Here is a 26107-nt window from a genome sequence, read left to right on the forward strand (position 1 = left end):
CACCACCACGCCCAGCTAAGTTTTTTATTTCTTAATACAGACGGGGTTTCACCATGTTGGCCAGGCTGGTCTCGAACTCTTGACCTCAGGTGATCCACCTGCCTTGGCCTCCCAAAGTGCTGGGATTACAGGCATGAGCCACCACACCCAGCCACTGTTTAATTATTTTACCATGCAAACATTGCCTTACTCAAACAAACAAGATGTAAAATAAAAAACAAAGGCTACATAAAACCACTTTTCTGCACCAATGTCCTCACTTTATAGATGGAAAACTAAGACCAAATAAGAGAAACCTCCTTCTGTGCACAAAGCCTCTCGCTTTCACGGCTGTGGGGACCCCCCACCCTGAACCCCCAGAGCCCTTTATTCTTCTGTGGGTTGGAGCAGTGACCACGCCTTGTAGTCAACATTCTTATGCCTTGTCCATCTCTGTGCCTTCAGTACCCAGCCCAGGACATCTTTAAACTTCTGTCACTTCTGTTCATCCACTCATCCTGCAACCAATATTTGTTGAGGACTGATCATGGTGCAGGCACTATGCTAAGTGCTGTCAGTGCATTGATAAACCTCAGGGGCAAAATTCCTCCTGACCATAGAGACAGGGCTGCCATGTACAGCCTCACAGGATGCACACTACCCAATTTCAGGATGTGCCATTCACATATGCTATTATTTAACTGATGTTCTCTGGATTTGTGCAGTGCACAACCTATGTCACTATACAGTTTCCCTGCCCATATTTCAGCAGTTCAGTGGGAAAGATAAACAAAGCAGCACAAACTTCTTTTCACTGGAATCAGGTCAGAAAAAAAAAAAAAAAAAGAACCATGTTGCTAAGAGAGAGAACAAATGGAGGGATCTATTTTGGGTTTCACATAAGCCATTCTGAGAGAGTGATATTTTTATTTTTATTTATTTATTTGAGACAGGGTCTCACTCTGTTGCCCAGGAAGCAGTGTACTGGTGCGATCACAGCTCACTGCAGCCTTGACTTCCCAGGCTCAAGCAATCCTGCCTCAGCCTCTCAAGTTGCTGGGACCACATGCATGCACCACCATGCCCAGCTAACTTTTGCATGTTTTGTAAAGACAGGGTTTTGCTGTGTCGCTGAGGCTGATCTTGAACTTCTGGACTCAAGTGATCCACTCTCCTCAGTCGGCCAATGTACTGGGATTACAGGCGTGAACCACCGCACCCATCCAGAAAGTTATATTTAAACCAAGACCTTGTGTTTGTCAGGAATTTTATTTAGTTGATGTAACAGAAGCAGGACTTGGTAGCTTTAGTAAAACAGAGTTTCTTTTTCCTCTCATTCTACAGGAAATCAGAGAGTAGGCAGTCCAGGACTGATGTGGGAGTTCCAGCAGTTATCAGGACACCAGCCTCTTTCTGTCTTTCTGCTCCATACTCCTTTCATCCTCAAGGTTCTCAGGGTTCAATATGGTTGCCAGAGCTCCAGCCACTGCATCTGCATCACAGACAACAACATGGGGCAAGGACGTTAGAGAAACAAGGGATCCCTCCCCAGTCCACTTAGGGAGCTGACCATAAGTTTCACCAAATATTTCAGGTCCATCTCATTGACCAGAAACTACTCACATGGCTACAGCACACTGCAAGAGAGGCTGGGGCATGTGGGCTCTAACAAGTTGCCCAAGGCCATTACTAAAAAAGGGGGAAATTATGATTGAGAGGTCATACATACCCTGTGTTATGTCCTGAGAGAATAAACAGGAGACATTTAAGTATAAGTGTTGTGGTGAACAGGTTCCAGGCAGAGGGAACAGCAAATACAAAGCATCCAAGAAGAGAAGGAGGTTGGGCTGGGGCACGGTGGTTCATGCCTGTAATCCCAGCACTTTGGGAGGCCGGGGCGGAAGGATCTCTTGAGTCCAGAAGTTTGAGACCAGCCCGGGCAATGTAGAGAGATCCCATCTCTACAAAAAATACCTAAATAAATAAATAAATAATACCCAGCTGTGGTGGTATGTAGTAAAAATAAAAATAAATTTTAAAAAATACTCAGTTTCCCAGGCAAATAAAAATAAAAATAAATTAAAAAAAAAAAAATACTTGGTTGACCAGGCTGTAGTGCAGTGGTGCAATCACGGCTCACTGCAGCCTCGAACTCCTGGGCTCAGGCAATCCCCCCACCTCAGCTTCCTGAGTAGTTGGGTCTACAGGCACATACTACCATGGCTGGCTAATTTTTCAAAAATAAAAATGTTTTAAAATATAATAAAATACACTTTCAAATATTCAAAAATAAAAATAAAATTCAAAAATATTTTGAATATTTTAAATATATTTAAGGAGTGAGATTCCATCTCAAATTTGAATACTTAAAATGTTTTTTTAAATTTTTACATTAAAAAAATTAAAAATCATTTTTATTTTATTCCAAAATAAAAATAAACTAAAGAAATAGAAAGAAGGGGGTTGGTCTGTTCTCAGAACTGGAAGGTGGCCAGCGTTCTGGAGCACATTCAATGGGAGAAGAGGAGGAACCGGGGAAGGCAACCCCAGCCTCCACACACGTCAGCAAACCCGGCTGCATACCTTCCGCTCTGCGCAGAAACAGAATCATGTTCATATTCCAACATCACCTCTTACAAACCGAGAGCCCTCAGATAAGTATTTTAACTTATCTGAGCCTCCACTTCCTAACCTGTAAAACAAGAATTATACCTGTATAATTTATTATTTGAATCAGAATTTGAATAATAGATGTCTTATTAAATGAGATATCTTATTAAATGAGATAACAGATATCTCATAAGAAATCTATAGATTTCTTATGTGAATTAAATGAGATTATGCACATAAGGAGGTTAGCACGGCGCCTAACACTTATTGAGCACACATTATTATTGATTCGTTACAGCTTATGACAAAGACTTACGTGATTGTGGCCTCGTCAACAGTCAAGGTTGTAACGCCAGGCTCCAACAAATACACTGGCACATAGTTAGCTCTCAAAAGCTGGGTATGGGACAGGCACAGTGGCTCATGCCTGTAATCCCAGAACTGTGGGAGGCTGAAGCAGGCGGATCATTTGAGGTCAGGAGTTCGAGACCAGCCTGCATGGTGAACAACCCCATCTCTACTAAAAATCAAAAAAAAATTAGCCAGGTGTGGTGGTGCATGCCTGTAATTCCAGCTACTCAGGAGGCTGAGGCACGAGAATCACTTGAACCCAGGAAGTGGAGGTTGCAGTGAGCCGAGATCTCGACACTGAACACCAGCCTGGGCAACAGAGCGAGATTCCATCTCCAAAAAAAAAAAAAAATAGCTGGGTGTGGTGGGGTATGCCTGTAGTCCCAGCTCCTTGGAAGACTGAGGTTGGTGGAGCCCAGGAGTTCGAGTCATCCTGGGCAACATAGCAAGACCCCATCAAAAAATAAAAAGTAAAATAATAATAACGCAAAATAAAACATCTTTTTAAATGATAGCTGTTACTATTGTGGCTCTTGGTGAGGACAGCACATGGCTTATCAGAATTTCTTCCTTCCAGTGCCTCTCTTGGCCTCCTCACCATGCCAGCTAACCACGGATACATCCAATCTTCAGATTACCAACCTGAACTGCAAACTAGAAAGAAGGGTCCTGGGATGGAAAGTGCCACCCTAAATTGCTAACAGAGCCTCAGGGTGCCAGCGAGAGCCTCAAACACTCTCTTGACTGCTCAGGCTCTCAGAATGAATCAGCTCACCTCTGATGCAGAAACGCTGACCGCTCTGAACTCCAATAAAGCTCACACTCAGACTCCAGGAACTACCATCTTTTATATCCCCATCGATCTCCTAAGCCTATTTTTATGATTTCTCTTCCCAGTGAGTGTTGTGTATATTTTTGGACTGCATTCCTCTCATAAATAAATAAATATGTAGGTAAATACTAATAAGAGCTAGCATTTATTAAGTGCTTGGCGTGGTGCAAGGGATGGTGCGGAGGAGTTTTGCCTGTTATTTTATTTCACCATTACGATGACCTAATGAAACCGGCACCGTAAGTATCCACATTTTACAGGGGAGGAAACAGACTCAGAGAGATGAGGTCATTTGTCATTTCTCCCCCAAAAGGGGCGGAACAGGGATTTGACCTCAAGATTGTCCGATCCAAGGCCCCGATTACTGAGTTCTGAGCAGCTCGTGTGGACGTGAACCCGAACTTCACCTCACTTCCTAAATGCCTGCCTTAATTCGGTCCCCACTAATTAAGCTTCTGCAATCAATACCAGGCCAGACAGGGAAACAAACATTAAGTGCTCAAACTAAGCTGATGGTTTGAAAATGCCAATAGTCCTTCATTTCTGCTGACCACCCTGAGCCTGGGGTCAGCTCACTCCTGAGCCTGGGACCCAGAACAATGTAAGGGATGAGCCGTGTATTAAGCAATGCTCTATGGCATTTTGGAGCGACTCAGGCTGAGAACATCTCAGTAGTCAGTGTGCTGATTACAACTGCCCAAGTGAGACTCATTCATCCATTAATACCAATGAGCCAGTTCCAGAAGGCAGAGGCAAGATGAGTCGCCCTCATGAATCTGGCTCATTGTAGATTTGACAACCACCATGGCCTGGTCACCCAGGCTACGTCTTCATTGATATCAAATTATTTGTACTTCTCCTGCAAGTCTCCCCAGTTTTCACCCCATCTTTCCCAAAGAAGACCCTGAGCAAAAGGCAGCATGCCTGACATGAAAGACACGGGCTTCAAAGCTTGGGAGACTCAGTTGAATCCTGGCTCTGCCACTGACTGACGGAGTGATCTCAGGCAGGTCATTTCATGTTTCTGGGCCTCAGTTCTCCCGTCTGTCAAATGGGGCTAATAACTTCCACCTTTCTTTCATGTTCATACGGGGAGCTAGAAGATGTGATAACTAAACGTTCCCGCTTGCAGCCAGGCTCAGCGCATAGCAGCTGCTGTTATTAATTGTATTATTAGATGGCTTGGATTGCTTTCACGTAATTTCCCCCAGTGCATTGGGGTTTATGGGATGGCGGCTACCACGTGGCTGGAGAGTGGTTCTCAGATTTCAGCACCGGAAATGCTTGTTGAAAATACAAGGATCTGAAGCCCCAGCCATTCGGATTCAGGAGGAGCTGAAGACTGCATTTGGTAACTACCTCAGGGTTTGAGGCTTTCAGGTAGTGGTTCTCAGCCCTGCCTACACATTGGGATCACGGGGAGGTGGGGAAGGGGAGTTGGGGACGTTGGGGAAGAGGTTTAGGTTTGGGGTTTGTTCTTTTAATGCCTGCCTGAATCCTAACTGCAGAAATTCTGATGTGCTGGGGCCCTTGTGCGGCTGACACATCAGGAATTTTTTTTAAAGTTCCCCAGATGATTCTAAGGTGCAGCCAGGGCTAAGACCCGCTGCTACCAGCCAGTGGTTCTCAGAGAGTGGCCCAGGGACCCACAATCAGCATCAGGCTCACTGGAAACGTGTTAGAAATGCAAAATCTCTTGTCTGTCCTTCCTCAGCCTGCTGATTCAGAGACTCTGAAGGTGACACTTGCCACTGATTTATAAAGCCCTCCAGGGGCATCTTTTGTTGTTGTTGTTGTTGTTGAGACAGGGTCTGGCCTGTCACCCAGGTTGGAATGCAGGGGTGAGATCACAGGTCACTGCAGCCTCGACCTCGTGGGCTCAGGTGACCCTTTTACTTCAGCCTCCTGAGTAACTGCAGGCTCCAACCACCATGGCCAGCTAAAATTTTTTTTTTTTTTTTTTGGTAGAGACAGGATCTCCCAGTGTTGCCCAGGCTGGTCTCAAATTCCTCGGCCCAAGCAGTCCCCACTACTGGGGCCTCCCAAAGTGCTGGGATTGCAGGAGGGAGCCGCCAACACCTGGCTCCCCCCGCGATTCTGATGAACACTTACGAGTCCCTGCTATAAGGCCAAGCATCCCCCAGATTGCATGCTGATAAGAATCACTTGGGGAAGAGGTTTGTTATTGCTCCTTTTTCCCACCGTTTCTCTTTTGGACACTGTTGTGTAATGATCTGAAGCTTGGCGCTTTGGCAGCCATCTTACGAACATGAGGTAAAAACAAAGCCTTCACAGAGATACCACCCTAGTGCCTTGCAATCACTGAATCTCTGCGCCAACCTCTGACCAGGTGCCTAAGTGCCTTGATTGTTTAAGCTCCTATTATTTGAGTCTTCTCTCACTTGCAATGGAAGACTTTTTTCTATTGGTATAAGTATGCCCAACACAGTGTGAGTGTGTAGAACAACTTTTATAAATCCCTGCCATAGGCTGGGTGTGGTGGCTCATGCTTATAATACCAGCACTTTGGGAGGTCAGGAGAATTGCCTGAGCCTAGGAATTTGAGACCAGCCTGAGTAACAGTGAGACCCTGTCTCTACAAAAAAAAAAAAAAAAAAAAAAGTAGCTGGGCATGGCGGCAGGTGCTTATAGTCCCAGCCACTCGAGAGGCTGAGTGCGAGGATCACTTGGGCCCAGGAGGTCAAGTCTGCAGTGAGCCGTGATCACGCCACCACATGCCAGCCTAGGTGACAGAGCAAGACCCCATCTCAAAAAGAAAAAAAAAAAATTTTCCGGGACATAAAATGATATAATGCCTAAAATTTTACTTTGAATATTTCCAGAAAAAAAAAAAACTAATTGTGGAGGGAGGAGTGGGGTCGATTTTGACTTTTAAAAGTACTTAAGTTAAATTTTGAGAAATCCCTCTTTAAAAAATTTTTGAATTTAGGCTGTGGGGATAGAAGAAATGAGATGGCAAAAGTTGATAACTGCTAAATCTGGGTCATGCTGAATTCACACACACTATGTAGGATTGTGGAAACTGCCATCATAAAAAGTAAAAACAATTTTAAAAGACTTTAAAAAAAAAAAAAGGGCTGGGTGCGGTGGCTCACACTTGTAATCCCAGCACTTTGGAAGGCTGAGGCGGGCAGATCATCTGAGGTCAGAAGTTCAAGACCAGCCCAACCAATATGATGAAACCCCATCTCTACTAAAAATACAAAAATTAGCCATCCTGTGGTGGTTCATGCCTGCAATTCCAGCTACTCAGGAGGCTGAGGCAGGAGAATCACTTGAACCAGGAGGCGGAGGTTGCAGTGAGCTGAGATCACATCACTGCACTCTAGCCTGGGTCACAGAGGGAGACCCTCTCTCCAAAGGAAAAAAAAAAAAAAAAAAAAAAAAGACTGGCTAATTTCTCCCCTGGAGGCAGGGGAACTGGAAGAATTGGAAACTATCGCTGAGAGTTGAGGACAGGAAATCTCCATTATGAAATGAGTCCCTGTAGATTTCATCATCTCCGACAGCCTTCACCAGTGCCAATTAGGAAACGTGATTACCAGGGAAACTAGAGGATGTTATAGCACAGTGGCAGCGCTGAATGCCCTTGGTACACAAAAGCTCAAGTTCGGGTTCTGGCACTCATCAGCTGGGTGACTGACCTCTCTGAGCCTCAGTCACCCTCGCTGTAAAATGGGGATGACGGCATAATAAAAATTCCCATGTCTTAGACAATTGTGAGAAATAACAGAAATGACTTATGTATTCAAGAAATAGTAGCTGCTATGGTTATTAGTTTATCTTTACTTCTGTTTAAAGTCAAGAGTTGGCCAGAAGTGGTGGCTTAAACCTGTAATCCCAGCACTTTGAGAGAATTGCTTGAGGCAAGGAGTTCGAGACCACGCTAGCCAACACAGGGAGACTCCATCTCTAAAATAAATAATAAAACCAGGCTGGGAATGGTGGCTCAGGCCCATAATTCCAGCACTTTGGGAGGTCAAGGCGGGAGGATCATTGAGGTCAGGAGTCTGAGGCCAGCCTGGCCAACATGGTGAAACCCTGTCTCTCCTAAAAATAGAAAAAATTAGCCAGGAATGGTGACACACACTTGTAATCCCAGCAACTGGGGAGGCCGAGGCAGGAGAAACACTTGAACCCAGGAGGTGGAGGTTGCAGTGAGCCGAGATCACGCCACTGCACTCCAGCCTGGGTGACAGAGCGAGACTCCATCTCAAAAAATAAATAACAGTAATAACAATAATAAAGCCAGATTCTCAGCCTTCCCTTGGTCACCCTGAGAAATGAGTGTTTGCCCTCATTTCTACATTTCTGAGACCCTACCCCCCACCATTCTGACCTTAGCTACCCTCCCCTCTCCATCTTAACACAGTATTAACATATAGTGAATATTTGTTATATGCCAAGAACTGACCTAGATCTTTACATGAATTATCTCATTTAGTCCATGATATTATTAGATCCATTTTACAGAGGAAGAAACTGAGGTTCAGAGAGGTTAAGATCATACAACTATGAATTGGGCTCTGAGACCAAGTATACCTAATTCCCCAAAGCTTGGGTCATTTTTTTTCCATCAACATAGATCTTGAAAGGTCAGAATAAAAGCCTTACCTCCAACACTTGGGATCTACACACATGTATTTTTATTTATTGGAGACAGAGTCTCTCACTCTGTCACCCAGGCTGGAATGCAGTGGTATGATCACAGCTCAGTGCAACCTTCACCTCCTGGGCTCAATCCATCCTCCCATCTCAGCCTACCAAGTAGCTGGGACTACAGGCACATGCCACCACGCCCACCTAATTTTTGTATTTTTTGGTAGAGACAGGTTTCACCATGTTGGCCATACTGGTCTTGAACTCCTGAGCTCAGGCAATCTGCCCATCGTGGTCTCCCAAAGTGCTGGGATTACCGACGTGAGCCACCGCGCATGGCCCATTTATTTCCATTTTACAGATAAAAAAACTGAGTCCCAGGGTCTATCCCAGCAGCAAGGACTGACCACCTTTCCAACTCGACTTCTCATGCGCAGAACTCCTGACCCAGTGCTCATTCAGCTCCTTTCCCGTCCCCATCCTCTATCCCAACCCCAGTGTCTCCATTTGCATCCCAATCTGTGAAAGCTGATCAAGTGCCATAGCGGACAGGAACTGACGCAAGGATTAGAAGGTGCAGTTGAGGCACCACTCAGCTGTGTGACTTTACATCACTCACTTCACCTCTCTGCGTCTCAAGTTCCTTATCATACCCCATACCCTAAAACTGTGATCATCTCAGCAGTCCCGCTGGGAGAGAGTCCTGCTCTCCTCCCACACCATTCCTCATCCCGGGGAGGCAGAAAGTAGAGACTCAAAAAGCCATGAAACACAAAGAAGACTCCTTCTCGGGGCTCTAAGTTACCGTCCTTTCAAGGACAAAGAGAAACAGACCTGCATTAACCAATTACGCCCTGAGCGCCCCAGAGCGGGGTGGGAACCACCGTCCGCGGGAAACACTGCCACCCTGTGGCCACTGTGTTTCATTGCAGGCCACTTCCAAGTGGGGAGCTTCTCAGGCACATTGGGAGCCTTGCAGGTTGACAAAATAGAACAAGCCCTAGATGAGAGAGGCAGCAGCATGGCATGCCAGAAAGCGCAAAAGCCTGGTTCTAAGTCACCACTGGCCTCTACATAGGTTGTTCCCCTACCCGGAACACGCTTCCCAAATATCCGCGTGGCTCCATCTTTCACCCCTCCAAGCCTTTGCTCAGCGGTGCCTTCTCTCCAGACGCTGCTTACAATGGCGACACCGCCACTCCCCATCTCCCAGCACTGTCTATTACAGCGTCCATCCCCATCTAAGATGCAACACGATTTAATATCTTAGACTATGTGTCTTTTGCTTGTCATCTCTTACGCCACTAGAATGCCAGTTCCAATAGGGCAGGGATTCTTGTCTTCTTCCTTGCTGTGTCTGCAACAGTATCCGGCTCAGATCATTTTTATTTTACTTTATTTTTTGAGACAGGGTCTCTCTCTGTTGCCCAAGCTGGAGTGCAGTGGCACGATCACGGGTCATGCAGACTCAACCTCCCTGGTTCGAGCCATCCTCCCCCCTCAGCCACCTGAGTAGCTGGGACTACAGGCACATCATATCAGCCAGCCTAATTTTGGTAGTTTCTGGCAGAGATGGGGTTTTGCCATGTTGCCCAGGCTGGAATATCTTATTTATTTATTTAATAAATGAGTGAAAGGTGCAGTGGCTTGGAAGCCTCTGAAGTTCTCTGAGCCTTAGTTTTCTCCACTGTAAAATAAAGACAAAAACAATCCCTTCCTTACCTATCTCACATAATTGCAATGAGATCAAAGGAATTGTTCATCAATGGACTCCGTCGTGAATTGAATTATCTTTCCCCCAAACTTTGTGTTCACTCAGAATCTCACAATGTGATCCTTTTTTGGAAATAAGGGCTTCATGGATGGAATTAAGTAAGATAATGCCATGGTCAGGCACAATGGCTCACATCTGTAATCCTAGCGATTTAGGAGGCTAAAGCAGGAGGATTGCCTGAGGCCAGGAGGTTGAGATCAACCTGGGCAACATAGTGAGACCCCATCTCGACAAAACCAAACTGGGCAGGTGCCACGTTCCTGTAGTCCCAGATACTCAGAGACTGTGTTGGGAGGATTGCCTGAGCACAGAAAGTTGAGGCTACAGTGAGTGTGATCATGCCACTGCACTCCAGCATGGGAAACAGAACCAGACCCTGTCTCAAAAAAAAATGATAATAATAAGATGAAGTAATATTGGGTAAGGATAGGCTGTAAGTCTAGTAACTGATGTAAGTCAAAAAGAAGGGCAGGGGTGGTGGCTCATGCCTGTAATCCCAGCACTTTGAGATGCCAAGGCAGGTGGATCACCTGAGGTCAGGGGTTCGAGACCAGTCTGGCCAACATGGTGAAACCCCGTCTCTACTAAACAGACAAAAAATTAGCCGAGAGTGGTGATGGGTGCCTGTAATCCCAGCTACTTGGGAGGCTGAAGCAGGAGAGAAAAAAAGAAGACGAAGAGAGGACCCATGCAGCCACAAGTCAAGGAAAACCTGGAGCCCTCAGAAGCTGGAAGAGGCAGAGGGGTTCTCCCCTAGAGCATTCAAAGACACCACAGCCCTGTAGACACCTTGACTGTGGACTTCTGGCCTCCAGACTTGAGAGAACACATCTGCATTGTTTTTTGTTGTTGTTTGTTTGTTTGTTTGAGACGGAGTTTCACTCTTGTTACCCAGGCTGGAGTGGAATGGCGCGATCTTGGCTCACCGCAACCTCCGCCTCCTGGGTTCAAGCAATTCTCCTGCCTCAGCCTCCCAGTAGCACAGGCACGCGCCACCATGCCCAGCTAATTTTTGTATTTTTAGTAGAGACAGGGTTTCGCCATGTTGACCAGAATGGTCTCGATCTCTTGACCTCGTGATCCAATGGCCTCGGACTCCCAAAGTGCTAGGATTATAGGCTTGAGCCACCACGTCCAGCTCATCTCCACTGTTTTAAGCCACTTAGTTTGTGGTATTTGGTTATGGCAGCCCCAAAAATTAATACAGGTTCCTACGTAACACATTGGAAAGCACGAAGCAGGTATTTGTGGTCAAATGATAGATATATGGCCAGGCACAATGGCTCACACATGTAATCCCAGGACTTTGGGAGGCTGAGGCAAGAAGATCACTTGAGTCCGGGAGTTCAAGACCAACCTGGGCAACATGGCACTTCCCCATTTGTTTTGTTTTGTTTTGTTTTGTTTTGTTTTGTTTTGTTTTGTTTGAGACAGAGTCTCCCTCTGTTGCCAGGCTGGAGTGCAGTGGCACAATCTCAACTCACTGCAACCTCCGCCTTCCGGGTTCAAGTGATTCTCCTGCCTCAGCCTCCAGAGTAGCTGGGACTACAGTTGTGCGCCATCATGCCCAGGTAATTTTTGTATTTTTAGTAGAGACGGGGTGTCACCATGTTGGCCAGGATGGTCTCGATCTGTTGACCTCGTGATCTGCCCACCTTGGCTTTCCAAAGTGCTGAGATTACAGGTGTGAGCCACAACTCCTGGCCCCTCCCACCCTTTTTTTCAATAAGCCAGGTGTGGTTGTGCCTGGAATCTCAGCTACTCAGGAAACTGAGGCAGGAGGATCTCTTGGGCCTGGGAGACTGAGGCTGTAGTGAGCTATGATTGGACCCCTGTACTCTAGCCTGGTTGATAGAGCAACAACATGTATGAAAAAAAAAAAAAAAGAAAAGAAAATAATTACATACTTATGCTGTTCAACACAGTCCCAGTCAGCAGGGATTCCAACACTATTTTTCTCTGAAATGTTTTGTTAAAATAAATGCTTCACTCCATGCTGGACACTATTGCACAGGCAGTGAAGGCGCGTGTGGGTATCAGCAGGCACGCTCCACTTTCAGCCAGAGGGCGAAGCTCTGAGCCCATCTCTTTTTCTGCTGCTTCCCTTGGGTTTGGTGGACAATTCTGACCCATCACGGAGGATTAGAGAAGGCCAGGCCAGCCCGGTGGTGAAGTCAAGTTCTCCCAGCTGGTCTAGGCTCCTTTAAAAGAGATGCTTGGATTCATTTCTTGCCAAGACTTTGAAAAATTAACCCAGACTTCATGGCTCAAAGCAACAAGTATTATTGTACAGTTCTGGAGGTCAAAATCTGGCAACAGGTTATACTGGGCTGAAAGGTCATGTGTCGGTAGGGATGGTTCCCTCTGGGAGCTCCAGGGGAGAACGTGTTTCCTTGTCTTCTCCGGATTCCAATGGCTGCCGCACTCCTTGGTTCATGGTCCTATGGAGGAGGAAAGATTTCTTTCCCCATCCGTCTTTGGTTCACGGCAGAGGCACCCATAATAAAAGACTGATGAATCAGAGAAGAGCATAGCAATTTATTCAAGAAGTTTTATGTGACATGGGAACGTTTAGAAATGAAAACCCAGCAACCCAGCCAGGTGCGGTGGCTCACCTCCTGTAATCCCAGCACTTTGGGGCGACGAGGTCAAGAGATTGAGACCATCCTGGCCAACAGGATGAAATTCCGTCTCTACTAAAAATACAAAAATTAGCTGGGTATAGTGGCACAAGCCCGTAATCCCAGCTACTCGGGAGGCTGAGGCAGGAAAATCGGTTGAGCCCAGGAGACGGAGGTTGCAGTGAGCCAAGATCATGCCACTGCATGCCAGCCTGGCAAGAGACCAAGACTCCATCAGAAAGAAAAGTGGGGGAGGGAGGGAGGAAGGGAAGGAAGGGGAGGAAGGCAGGAAGAAAGGAAGGACTGACAGACCCAAGGAAACAGGAACCTGTGTGTGTGTGTGTTTGTGTGTGTGTGTGTGTGTGTGCACGTGCATGTGTGTGTTTAAACAGTTTCTAACTTATTTTTATTTTTTCGACTTGTATTTTAGATTTGAGGATACAAGCACGGATTTGCTACAAAGGCATATTATGTGATGCTGAGGTTGGGGTGCGATTATGATCGAACCCGTCACCCAGGTAGTAAGCATAGTACCCGATCTGTAGTTTTTCAATCCTTGCCTCCCCTCTCCTTCCTCCCCCTTGTATTTCTCAGTGTTTATTGTTCCCTTCTCTTTTCTTGCGATGAATCTTGTTCTGTCACCCCGGCTGGAGTGCAGTGGCACGATCTCAGCTCACTGCAGTCTCTGCCTCCCATGTTCAGGTTCAAGCAATTCTCCTGCCTCAGCCTCCTGAGTAGCTGGGATTACAGGTGTGTGCCACCATGCCCAGCTAATTTTTTGTATTATTAGTAGAGACGGGGTTTCACTATGGTGGCCAGGCTAGAGTCAAACTCCTGACCTCAAGTGATCTGCCCGCCTCAGCCTCCCAAAGTGCTTGGATTACAGGCGTGAGCCACTGCGCCCTGCCTGTTGTTCCCTTTTTTATGTCATGTGTACCCAATACTTAGCTTCCACTTATAAGTAAGAACATGCAGTATTTGGTTTTCTGTTTCTGATTAGTTTGCTTAAGATAATAGCCTCCAGCTCCATCCACATTGGTGCAAAGAACATGGCTTTGGGTTTTTTTGTTTATTTGGTTTTTTGGCTTTTTTGAGATGGCGTCTCACTCTGTTGCCAGGCTAGAGTGCAGTGGCACAATCTTAGCTCAATGCAACCTCCACCTCCTGAGTTCAAGGGATTCTCCTGCCTCAGCTTCCCAAGTAGCTGATACTACAGGCGTATGCCACCACGCCCAGCTAATTTTTGTATTTTTAATAGAGATGAGGTTTCATATGTTGGCCAGGTGGTCTCGAACTCCTGACCTCGTGATCTGCCCACTTCAGCATCCCAAAGTGCTGGGATTACAGGTGTGAGCCACTATGCCTGGCTGGCTTCATTCTTTTATTTTGGCCATGTAGTATTCCATGGTAGATCTGTACCACATTTTCTTTATCCAATCCACCATTGATGGGCACCTAGTTTGAGTCAATGTCTTTGCTATTGTGAATAGGAAACCTGTGTGTTTTTGTGATAAATTTGGTGAGTACCATCGTGAGGAAGTATGATTAGACACAAGGGGTATGATCGAATGGTACTAACTGCGGGAAATTTAGCAAGTCATGTTTGTTTAGATTCTTAGCTTCTCTGTGTCTTTGGGGATAAGGATGTCAGCCTGAGCAACATGGCAAGACTCCATCTCTCCCAAAAAATTTTTTTTTAAACTTAGGTATTGTAGTGCACACCTGTGGTCCAAGCTACTACTAGGGAGGCTGGGGCAAGAGAATTGCTTGAGCTCAGGAGTTTGAGGCTGCAGTGAGTTATGATCGCACCACTGCACTCCAGCTGGGCAATGCAGCAAGACCCTGTCTAAAAAAAAAAATAAGGTATTCCTTTCCTCTGGGTGGGCACCCCTCAAAAGAAGGTTTTATGGCCGGCTTCAGGAGGGGAGGAGGAGGGAAGGTGTGAGTGGCCTTCCTGCGTCTGCTGTTTTCTTCAATAAAAGGTGCCATATTTTGAGGTAGTATGTCCTTAACCCCATAAGTTCCCTTCCAGTGAGCAGTCAAAACTTTTAAAAATTAGCCAGGCATGGTGGTGCACACCTGTAGTCCCAGCTATTCAGGAAGCTGAGGCAGGAGGATCACTTGAATCCAGGAATTTGAGGCTGCAGCCAACTATGATTGCACTCCTGCACTCCAGCCTGTATGACAGAGCAAGACCCTGTCTAAAATAAAATAAAATAATGTGAGGTGCTAGAAAGTCTCGGTTTCCATCCTCACATCCCTTTCTCCAACCCAGACTCGCCTGTCTCCTTCTCTCTTTCCCTCGTAAGGACGCTCATGATTATATCGGGCCACCCAGATCATCTCCCCATCTCAAGGTCCTTCACTTCATTGCATCTGCGAAGTCCCTTTTGCCCTGTGACTTATTCACATGATCTGGGAACCAACATGGACATCGTTGGAGGCAGGAAAGGGGAGGTACATTCTTCTGCCTACCAAAGTGAAAGGACAGAGAAAGTCAAGGTCAGCCAGCAGCTCAGGTCGGGTGGAAGTCTTCTGATACCTGCATAGCCTCCCGCTTAATCTTCTGTGTCTGCTTTGCTGCTGCTTCTGTACCATTCTCTACACAGCAGCTGGAGTGATTCTTTTTTTTTTTTTTTTTTTTTTTTGAGATAGAATCACCAGGCTGGAGTGCAGTGGCGTGATCTCGGCTGACTGCAACCTCCACCTACCTGGTTCAAGCAACTCACCTGCCTCAGCCTCCTGAGTAGCTGGGACTACAGGCATGCATCACCATGTCTAGGTAATTTTCATATTTTTAGCAGAGATGGGGTCCCACCATGCTGATCAGGATGGTCTCCGTCTTTTGACCTCATGACCCGCCCACCTCGGCCTCCCAAAGTGTTGAGATTAGAGGCGTGAGCCACCGTGCCAGTCCCTGGGGCGACTTTCTTAATCCAAAGATCAGATCTTGCTGCTGCTCTGCTGTCCACCCTCCAAGGCCTTCCCCTCACTCTGAATAAAATCCAAACTTCCAGGCCGGCCACAGTGGCTCGCACCTGTAATCCCAGCATTCTGGGAGGCAGAGGCAGGCAGATCATTTTAGGTCAGGAGTTCGAGACCAGCCTGACCAACACAGTGAAATTAGCCAGACGTAGTGGCACATGCCTGTAATCTCAGCTACTTGGGAGGTTGAGGTAGGACAATCGCTTGAACCTGAGAGGTGGAGGTTGCAGGGGGCAGAGATCTCATCCCTGCACCTCTGTCCTAGCAAAACTCCATCAAAAAACAAACAAACAAACTCCAATTATAAGGTTTTCCAGCGTCAACTCCCACGACCCATGGCCCAATGCCCTCCCTCTTCTTCACCATGCTCCAGTCACTGCGTCTTTCTACCTGTTCCTCCAACACTCAATGCTCCTTCCCACGCTAGGCCCTTTGCACCTGCCGTGTCTGCTGCCCAAACCACACCTCCCACTCACCTTCCACATGCGGCACCTTCTCATACCTCAGGTCCCTGCTCACAGAGCCCTGCTCAGATCGCCTTATCCAAAGGCATCCCTTTTACACGTGTGATGTACTTTCTAGCACATCACATTATTTTTTTAATTTATTTATTTTATTTTAGACATGGTCTTGCTCTGTCACATAAGCTCGAGGACAGTGGTGCAGTCACAGTTCACTGCAGCCTCAGATTCCTGGATTCAAGTGATCCTCCTGTCTCAGCCTCCTGAGTAACTGGGACTATAGGCATGCACCACCACACCTAGCTGATTTTTTTTTAATTTTTAATAGAGACAGGATCTCACTATGTTGCCCAGGCTGGTCTCAAATTCCTGGGCTCAAGCCGTCCTCATGCCTCGGCCTCCCAAAGCACTGGGATTACAGGCATGAGCCACCACATCCAGCCCATTTTATTTGCTTCCTGGCATGTATCACTATCTAAAAGTATCTCAATTATTGTATTTACTTGCTTACTTTCTGTCTGTCATGAAGGTAAGCTCCATGAGACCAGAAACATCATCTCTCTCCGGCATCCCAGGGCCTGGAACAGTGCCTGGTAAGTAACAAGTGCTTGTAAGTTGCTTGCTGTATCAAGTCATATAGATATTATTGTTAGTCCTGTGTTACAGAGGAGAAAATTGGGGTGCAAGGAAGTTCTATGACTTGTTCACCTCCTATAGCTATGGATTAGCATTCCAGAGCTGCTGTAACAAAGTACCACAGCCTATGGGGCTTAAACAACAGACATGCATTGTCTTACATTGCTGGAGGCTGATGTCCAAAATGAAAGTATTGGCGGGGTTGGGTCTTTCTGAGGGCTGTAAAGAAAACTCGAATTCAAGGCCTCTCTCCTTGGACTGTAGACTGTCATCTCTCTCTGTTTCTCTCAATATCATCTTCCCTCTGTGTCTGTGTCCAAATTTCCCCTTATTGTAAGGACCCCACTCACCCTCCAAGGCTTTCCCTTACTTGGAATAAAACCCAAATATCCAGGCTGGACGCCTGGAATATAAACTTCCAGTCCTATTGGATTAGGGCCCACCCTTGTGACCTCTCTTCATCTTGATGACCTCTGTAAAGACCCTCTCTCCATATAAGGTCACTTTCTAAGGTACCAGGGGTCAACATATACATTTGGAAAGAATGTGTCTTCGTCCATTTTCTATTGCTTATAATACCCGAAACTGAGTAATTTATAAAGAAAAAGAATTTATTTCTGACAGTTGTGGAGTGTGGGAGCCCATAAGTCGAGGGGGTGCATGCGGTGAAGGCCTTCCTGCTGGAGAGGGACCTCTGCAGAGTCCCCAAGCATGACATCCCATGGTGAGAGGGCGGAGCTGCTCACTTGCTAGTTCAGGTCTCTCTCCCTCTTCTTATAAAGCCGCTGGTCCCACTCCCATGATAATCCATTAATCCATTAACCCATTAATCCATAAGTGGATTAACCCATTCATGAGGACACAGCCTTCATGATCTGATCACCTCTTAAAGGCCCCACCTCTTCATACCATCATATTGGGGATTAAGTTTCACCAACATGAGTTTCAGAGGAGGTAAATATCCAAGCCACAGCGGAAGGGTTACAGTTCAACCCCTAACAAGCTGGTGTGTGGCAGAGGCGGGATTCAAGTCCAGCTCTGTCTGATATGACATGACTGCAAGAAAGATGGAAGTGACTGTTGTGGACAATGACATTGGCAGCCCCCAAATGGGCACCCTTGTGTGGTCCCCTCCCACACTGCCATGGCTTGGCCATGGAATTTGCTTCAGTCAACAGGACATTTGCACGTAGGATGCCCGCAGATTTGCTCTGAGGATCGGCGTGTTGGAACACTGTCTGGAACCCAGCCATCATGGTAGAAAGAAGTCCACCTACCCCACCACCCTGCTGGAGAGAAGTTCACTCGAAGAGAAGGCCCTGCAGCATGAGAGATTATCTTGGATCTTCCAGCCCTGGTGGATGCCTTGAGAAGCACAGATAAGCCCCGTGCAGATCACACAGTCAGGAGCAAATCAGTGGTTGTATTTTAAGCCATTGCATTTTGGAGTCGTTTACAATGCAGAGTTGGCAACTCAAACGGTGATCTGTACTACTGTGAATTTATAACATCAGCTGATTTTTTCTTTTCTTTTCTTTTTGAGACAGTCTCACTTGTTGTCCAGGCTGGAGTGCAGTGGCATGATCTCTGCTCACTGCAACCTCTGCCTCCCAGGTTCAAGTGATTTTCCTGCCTCAGCCTCCTGCGTAGCTGGGATTACAGGTGAGCAACACCATACTCAGCTAATTTTGTATTTTTAGTAGAGACAGGGTTTCACCATGTTGGCCAGTCTTGAACTCCTGACCTCAAATGGTCCACCTGCCTCAGGCTTCCCAAAGTGCTTCGATTACAGCCACCAGCTGATACTTAGACCTTTCAGACCCCAAGCAAATTTGCCCACAAGTACACTGTAATTGGCTTATTTACAATGTTTTCTATGAGGTGCTTTAATAAGGAATGGGCTTGGCTTCGTTCTTTTTGGAATAGGGCCAAGAATGAATAAACAATTGAATGAATTAATAAATATATGCTCATACACACTGTAAAGAATATTACTAATCCTCAGAAGAGAGATATTCTCAGACACATTTAAGAATTTGTCTCATGTTGGCTGGGCACAGTGGCTCATGCCTGTAATCCGAGCACTTTGGGAGGCTGAGGCAGGTGGATCATGAAGTCAGGAGTTCAAAAGCAGCCTAGCCAAGATGGTGAAACCTGTCTCTACTAAAAATACAAAAATTAGCTGGGCGCGGTGGCAGGCGCCTATGATCCCAACTACTTGGGAGGCTGAAGCAGGAGAATCACTTGAACCTGGCGGGCAGAGGTTGCAGTGAGCCAAGACTGTGCCACTTGCACTCCAGCCTGGGTAACAGAGTGAGACTCTATCTCAAAAAAAAAAAAAAAAAAAAAAAAATTGTCCCATGTCATGTCTCAGAGCCCAGGAATCCATGTGTCTCTGGAGAGCCCTGGGCAGTATAGAAATTGTGCATTCAAAAATTTGTCAGGGGAGGCCACGTATGGTGGCTCACGCCTGTAATCCCAGCACCAGCACTTTTGGGAGGCTGAAGCAAGAGAATCACTTGAGATCAAGAGTTAGATGCCAGCCTGGGCAACCTAGTGAGATCCTATCTCTGCAAAAAAAATATAAAAATTAGCAGGGCGTGGTGGCATGCACCTGTAGTCCCAACTACTCTAGAGGCTGAGGTAGGAGGACCACTGGAGCCCAAAACTTTGAGGTTGCAGTGAGCTATGATTGCACCCACTGCACTCCAGCCTGGGCAACAGAGACAGACTCTGTCTCTAAAAAAAAGTAAAAAGATGATCAGGGTACCATTACTTCTTCCACTCAATCCCATCTAATCATTTATAACCAAACCCCAAGCATAGGACACCAAAGACAGTCAGGACGTTTTTTTTAATGAGTTATCTGACCAGAGACCAGAGACGAAGGCAAAGGTCAGGACAAAGAGAGAGGTCTCCCCCAAGTGGGAATCTGGGGAAATGCAGTCTAAGAGGAAAAGAGGGAGCCTCCAAGTTTACCCCTGAATGAGAATGTGAAAGTGGAGTTGGCGGAGGAAAGTCATGACCTGGGTCATATATACACTCGTGTTGCAGATATTGGGAGACTGGAGAGGCCAATGGCTGAAACAGAAGGATTTTATCTCGGTGCCCGGCTCAGTGGATTCGCATTCGAAAACTGAGCACAGCACAAAGAAAATGGGTGCCTTTTCTGCACCTTTGTGATACGGGATGACAAAGCAGGAAGCAATTTCACAGAACTGAGAACAAAGAGGTTAATTAACCTGTGGTGTGTCTTGTGATGCACTTGTGGTGTAATCTGAAAAATAACATTTTGTGAAACACATTTCACATTCTTCAGGTTTTTTTGCCCTGTGACCTTGCAGCTGGCCAGCAAAAAGAACAGGAACCCTTAGATGCCTGGGAACTTCGCTAAGAATGTGGGGAGGGTAGATAAGGTTAAACGCTTTACTGAGAGACAGTTATTGCTTATTTTGTCTCAAGCAGAGCTGGGGAGGAGATATATTAAACAGCACACAACACAGCAAGATTTACCTTATCATATAACAACTGCTACAAATTACTATTATTTTTATCATTTAATTTTCTTCTTCACTCCTGTGGGCATTTTGGAGACAGGTTGGGTGTAGGGACAGGGAGTGTAGCACATTCCCGCCCACTCAGCACCACCTGGGTCCTGCAAATATTTCTTCTGTTGTCAACTGAATGTTGTGTTCCCCTAAATTCATATGTTGAAGCCCTAATCCCCAATGAGATGGCATTAGGAGGTGAGGCCTTAGAGAGGTGACTGGTTTAGAAGAGGTCATGAGATTGAGGCCCCACCCCGATGGGATTAGTGCCCTTATTGGTGGCGGCGACCACTGCCACTCAACTGAAACTCTAGGCTCTGCAGAATGCTGGGGTCTTGGCTCCCAGAGGAAAAATCATTTCCACCAGGGACATAGACAACGTCCCATTAAGTGCGATGCTGCAGCTGCCACCTGGTTCCTTTGGATGCTTCATGGTAGGAAAGATGAGCAGGCAAAGAAAGGAGCCTCTGTCCTGGGAGGAGGAGTGAACGCCATCATCAGGAGGAAGAAGGGCTGCCTGGGGTCTGGGAAGATGTTTAGCCCTTGGTGATTTCACCTGGCAGTTTCTAGTCACTATCTTTTTTTTTTTTTTTTTTTTTAAACAGAGACAGCGTCTCACTCCATTACCTAGGCTGGCGTTCAGTGGCACCATCACAGCTCACCGCAGCCTCCCACTCCTGGGCTCACGTGATCCTCCCGCCTCAGCTTCCCAAGCAGCTGGGCCCACCACAGGTGCACATCACCCTGCCCAGCTAATTTTTAATTTTTTTTTTTTAAACAGACAAGGTCTCGCTATGTTGCCCAGGCTGGTCTCAAATGCCTGACCTTAAGTGATCCTCCCCACCTCGGCCTCCCAAAGCACTGGGATTACAGACATGAGCCACCACGCCCAACCTCTGGACCACTTTTGATGGGAAACGGTCACGTGCAACAGCCACAACCTGAGAAGGAAGGGGATGATGACCAGGGGCTCAGGACCCTCAGTGATGAAGGTCTTGATCAGTCCCCGGGTGAGCCACCGAGGTCAGCAGGGAGCATGGCCAAGGGCAAAGGGATCGAGAGTGTGAGTAACGGAGAATGGAGGCCGGGCGCGGTAGCTCATGCCTGTGATCCCAGCACTTTGGGAGGCCGAGGCGGGTAGATCATGAGGTCAAGAGATTGAGACCATCCTGGCCAACATGGTGAAACCTCATCTCTACTAAAATACAAAAATTAGCCAGGCCTGGTGGCGCACACCTGTAATCCCAGCTAGTCAGGAGGCTGAGGCAGGAGAACCGCTTGAACCTGGGAGGCGGAGGTTGCAGTGAGCTGAGATTTCGCCACTGCACTCCAGCCTGGTGACAGAGCAAGACCGAGTCCCCTCCCAGCCTCTTCCCTTCAGGAAGCGGGTGAGCAGACTCAGCCAGAGTCTGCATCTGCTTTGATGTGAAGCGTGAAGCCTCAGCCCCCTTTCCCCAGTTTAGGGCAACGCTACGAGGCCAGCTCCAGAGCTGCTGGAAGGCAACACAGCCCAACCCGTCCCTCTGCCCAGTGCTGCCTCCTCCCCCTGGACGCTGATCCCCAAAACCTTTCCCAATGCCAGTCTCCACCTCAGAGCCTGCATCCCCAGGTAACCACCTGCACCAGCTCTAGTCACGGAGAGCAGCTCCGGCAGGCAGCTTTCTCACGCCCCACTCCAGTCCCGCTCACCCAGCACACACCCATCCCCTCTGGCTTCCCCTGAATCCCCAGATATTTCTTTTTTATCAACTGAATGTTCATGACCCCACAAATTCATATATTGAAGCCCTAATCCCCAATGGGATGGCATTAGGAGGTGGGGCCTTAAGAGATTATTAGGTTTAGAAGAGGTCATGAGAGCAGGGCCCCCACCATGGGATTGGTGCCCTTATGGAAAAAGAAAAACAGGCCGGGCACGGTAGCTCATGCCTGTGATCCCAGCACTTTGGGAGGCCGAGGCGGGCGGATCCCCTGAGGTCGGGAGTTCAAGACCAGCCTGACCAACACAGAGAAACCCCGTCTCTACTAAAAATACAAAATTAACCAGGCATGGTGGCGCAGGTCTGTAATCCCAGCTACTGAGGAGACTGAAGCAGGAGAATCACTTGAACCCAGGAGGCGGAGGTTGCAGTGAGCTCAGATCATGCCACTGCACTCCAGCCTGGGCAAGAAGAGTGAAACTCTGTCTCAAAAAAACAAAAACAAAGCTCTCTGGTGTGTGCTCTCTGTCTATCTCTATCTCTATCTCTGTCTCTATCCCTATCTCCCTACCATATCACTACCCAGCAAGAAGGCAGCCATCTACAAGCCAGGAAGAGAGCCCTTCCCAGAACCCAATCATGCTGGCACCTTGATTTTGATTTTACAGCCTCCAAGAAATCAATGTGCTTGTTTAAGCCACCCATTCTATGATATTTTGTTATAGCAGCCAGAGTTGACTAAGGCACTTTCTCACGCAACTGTCTTGCTTCATAAGGCTCTCTGAAGCCTAGAGGTCAGCACCATCTCCCGCATCTACCCATACAGCCATGCCTTACCCCTGTACGGAGAGCAGAGGGAGGTAAACTGCCTTCCTTGGGGACACAGGCTGCTCTCAGGTGGAGCAAGCCCTTCCCTCACCCGGCACCGCTCTACCCTGTTCGGGTGCCCTCCTCTAGCGAGCAACCAAGGGAAGTGGTTGGTTCCCTTGGGCTCAGAAGAACAAAGTTTATGGGTGATGAAGAAGACGAGAGCCAATGTGGGTTTTTTGTTTTTTTGATTTTTGGGGTTTTTTTTTTTTTTTTTTTAGTCAAGAGAGAAAGTGTCAAATCTGCAGTGGGGTCTGAAAAGATACTCTTGCAGCTCTCCACCCTCCCCCATCACCATTACCATGCACGAGGAGATGCCCTCCTGTGCCTCCTCCCCTGGGGCTGAGCAGGTGACCACAGTCGATTCACCTGGTCAGCCACTGCTCCCCCAGGCACCGCACCAGCCAGAGGGGCTGAGTACAGAGCACCTCCCAGCCTCAGCCACCCACTGTGTCAGAAGACACCTTCCCACTAAAGAAAAATCCCAGCCCAGGCTGGACAAGGTGGCTCACGAAAGTAATCCCAGTGCTCTGGGAGGGCTGGTGGATCACCTGAGGTCAGGAGTTGGAGACTAGCCTGGCCAACATGGTGAAACCCTGTCTCTATAACAAATATAAAAATTAGCTGGGCATAGTGGTGCTTGCCTGCAATCCCAGCTCCTTGGGAGGCTGAGGTGGGAGGATCACTTTAACCCAGGAGGCGAAGGTCGCAGTGAGCCGAGATTGCACTGCTGCACTCCAGCCTGGGTGACAGAACGAGACTCTGTGTCAAAAAAATAAAGAAAAGAAAGCCAAGTCCCAGCCCTAGCACTAAATACAGGACACAAGCTCAGACTCCAGTTTCACTGAAGATTATTCCAGTACATCAGAGAAGTTCTGATCTCTGTCCTGATTCATTTGAACTGATATAATAAAATGCCTTATTTGACTCATTTTTTTTGAGTGAGACAGTCTCACTCTGCTGCCCAGGTTGGAAGGCAATAGCACAATCTTGTTTCACTGCAATCTCTGCCTCCCAGGTTCGAGTGATTCTCCTGCCTCAGCCTCCTGAGTAGCTGGGACCACAGGTACACACCACCACGCCTGGCTAATTTTTGAGGTTTTTGTTTGTTTGTTTTGTTTTGTCTTTGTTTTTGTAGAGACTGGGTGTCGCCATGTTGGCCAGGCTGGTCTCAAACTCCTGGGCTCAGGTGATCTTCCAACCTCCACCTCCCGAAGTGCTGGGATTACAGGCATGAGTCACCACACCTGACCACTGTTTTCTTATCCACTCGCTGTGCAGACATTGAACACCTACTGTGTGCCTGGAAGTTTCCAGACCCCTATTATCCATTCAGGCATTTGGGCGGGAAAGGGCTCTGTATCACTTCCGGTTCTTGTTTGCAAGCCGCAGAAATGGGCTCTGGTTAATTAAACAGTCAAGGAGTTTGGTAAAAAGATATGAGAGGACTTCCAGAACCACCTGTACTCAGTGGGGCCAGGAGAGCAGAGGATGGAGGCTGTCAGGCCAGGGGCCCTGGCACTGGGGGGCGGCAACAGGACAGAAGAGCCTCCTTCCCTGTCCCAGTGTCCTCCTGCGTGGCAGCCACCCTGGCTGGCAAGGGACAGTTTCCTCTGCTCTGTCCTCTCTCCTCTTCCAGCTCCCAGCATCTTCCCGAGCCCTGACTCACTGCGCCATCGCTGCCCTCCTCTCCCCACCATTACATAACTGTCCCCTGTCCCAGGGGCCCTTATGTAACTTGAGTCACCTCAGGCTCCCTGCCCCACCTCACAGCTCCCACCTCAGCCTGGCCTGTCTGGTCCAATCTTTCACAGTTGGCTGGGCCAAGCCCTCAGTAAGAAATGTGAAAACAGAGAGAGGAGGAGGACACTCCACCTCCCAGCAGTGGGGCAGAACAGAGACGAGGCCCAGCCCACAAGAGGACCTCTAGAGGAGGCTCTTCTGCGCACCAAGCCCAGGCCCACGGCCTCTGTCAGGGACTTGAGCAGCTCCCTGTGCCTCAACGTGCACTTTTGTAAAATGGGGCTATAGTACACGTCATAAGATTGTCAAGAGAATCAGAAAGTTTATTTATGTTCGTGTGTGTGTGTACAAAGCGTTTAGAACCGTGCCTAGCAAACTGTAAATGCTTCATGACTGTTACTGTTTTTGGAGAGGCGGTTCTAGATAAATGTTCCTTGAGTGGTGGTTCTCAATCTTCATGGCCTTGGGACACTTTCGCACTCTTAAAACTGATAAACTAGTGGAAGACCCCCAAAGAGCTTTTGTTTAGGTATACGCCAATACTTTATATCCTGCTTCAGAGTCAGTGCCCAGTAAAGATTAAGAGCTATTGTTCTCATTTAAAAGAACTTGGAGGTCAGGCTTGGTGGCTCACACCTTTAATCCCAGCACTCTGGGAGGCCAAGACTGGTGAATTACTTGAAGCCAGAAGTTCAAGACCAGCCTGGCCAACATGGTGAAATCTCATCTCTAATAAAAATACAAAAAATTAGCCAGGTGTGGTGGTGCATACCTGTAATTCCAGCTACTCGGGAGGCTGAGACACAAGAATCACTTGAACCTGAGAGATAGGTTTTGCAGCAAGCTGAGATCATGCCACTGCCTGGGTGACAGAGTGAGAGTTCACCTCAAATAAATAAATAAATAAATAAATAAATAAATAAATAAAATTAAAGGGCTTGGGAGAGGTAATATTGGTAGGTAAATACCAAGTAAATACCTACCAAAATTCACCCTATTTCAAATTAAAGCCAAGGAAATTTAAAAGTACTCATACAATATGTTACATGTTAACATAAGAGCTTTTTATGAAGAATGACTATATTTTCCAAAAGAAAAAGCCATGAGTGAGAAACACAGCAATAGTTTACACTTTTCAGAATCTCTGAAATGCCTGACTTAATAGAAGACAGCGGGACCTTCACATCTGCCCCTGCCATCGGTCTGTTGCAGTATCACATATGCAAAAGCCCCTGGGAAACTCCGCTGTACGCTCGTGAGAGAAGTACAGTGAGAAGGGAATATGAGGTTTTAGTGCTATTACGAAAACAGTTTTCATCTTGCAGACCCGCAGAGAGGTTCCCCGGACGACACTTCGAGAACCACTTGGTACTTTGAAGA

The 26107-nt window shown here is 47.3% G+C and overlaps 1 long non-coding RNA gene across 1 annotated transcript; it reads left to right on the forward strand.

Annotated features, from left to right (window-relative positions):
* Positions 1–5080: 5080 nt before the first annotated feature.
* Positions 5081–15146, forward strand: LOC141580705 (uncharacterized). The gene is made up of 3 exons (XR_012512996.1): positions 5081–5123; positions 13218–13305; positions 15097–15146. It is a non-coding gene; the product is annotated as an uncharacterized LOC141580705 (long non-coding RNA).
* Positions 15147–26107: the final 10961 nt, after the last annotated feature.

Source organism: Saimiri boliviensis, chromosome 12 (assembly GCF_048565385.1).
Source record: "Saimiri boliviensis isolate mSaiBol1 chromosome 12, mSaiBol1.pri, whole genome shotgun sequence".
In the NCBI taxonomy this organism is placed as follows: Eukaryota; Metazoa; Chordata; class Mammalia; order Primates; family Cebidae; genus Saimiri; species Saimiri boliviensis.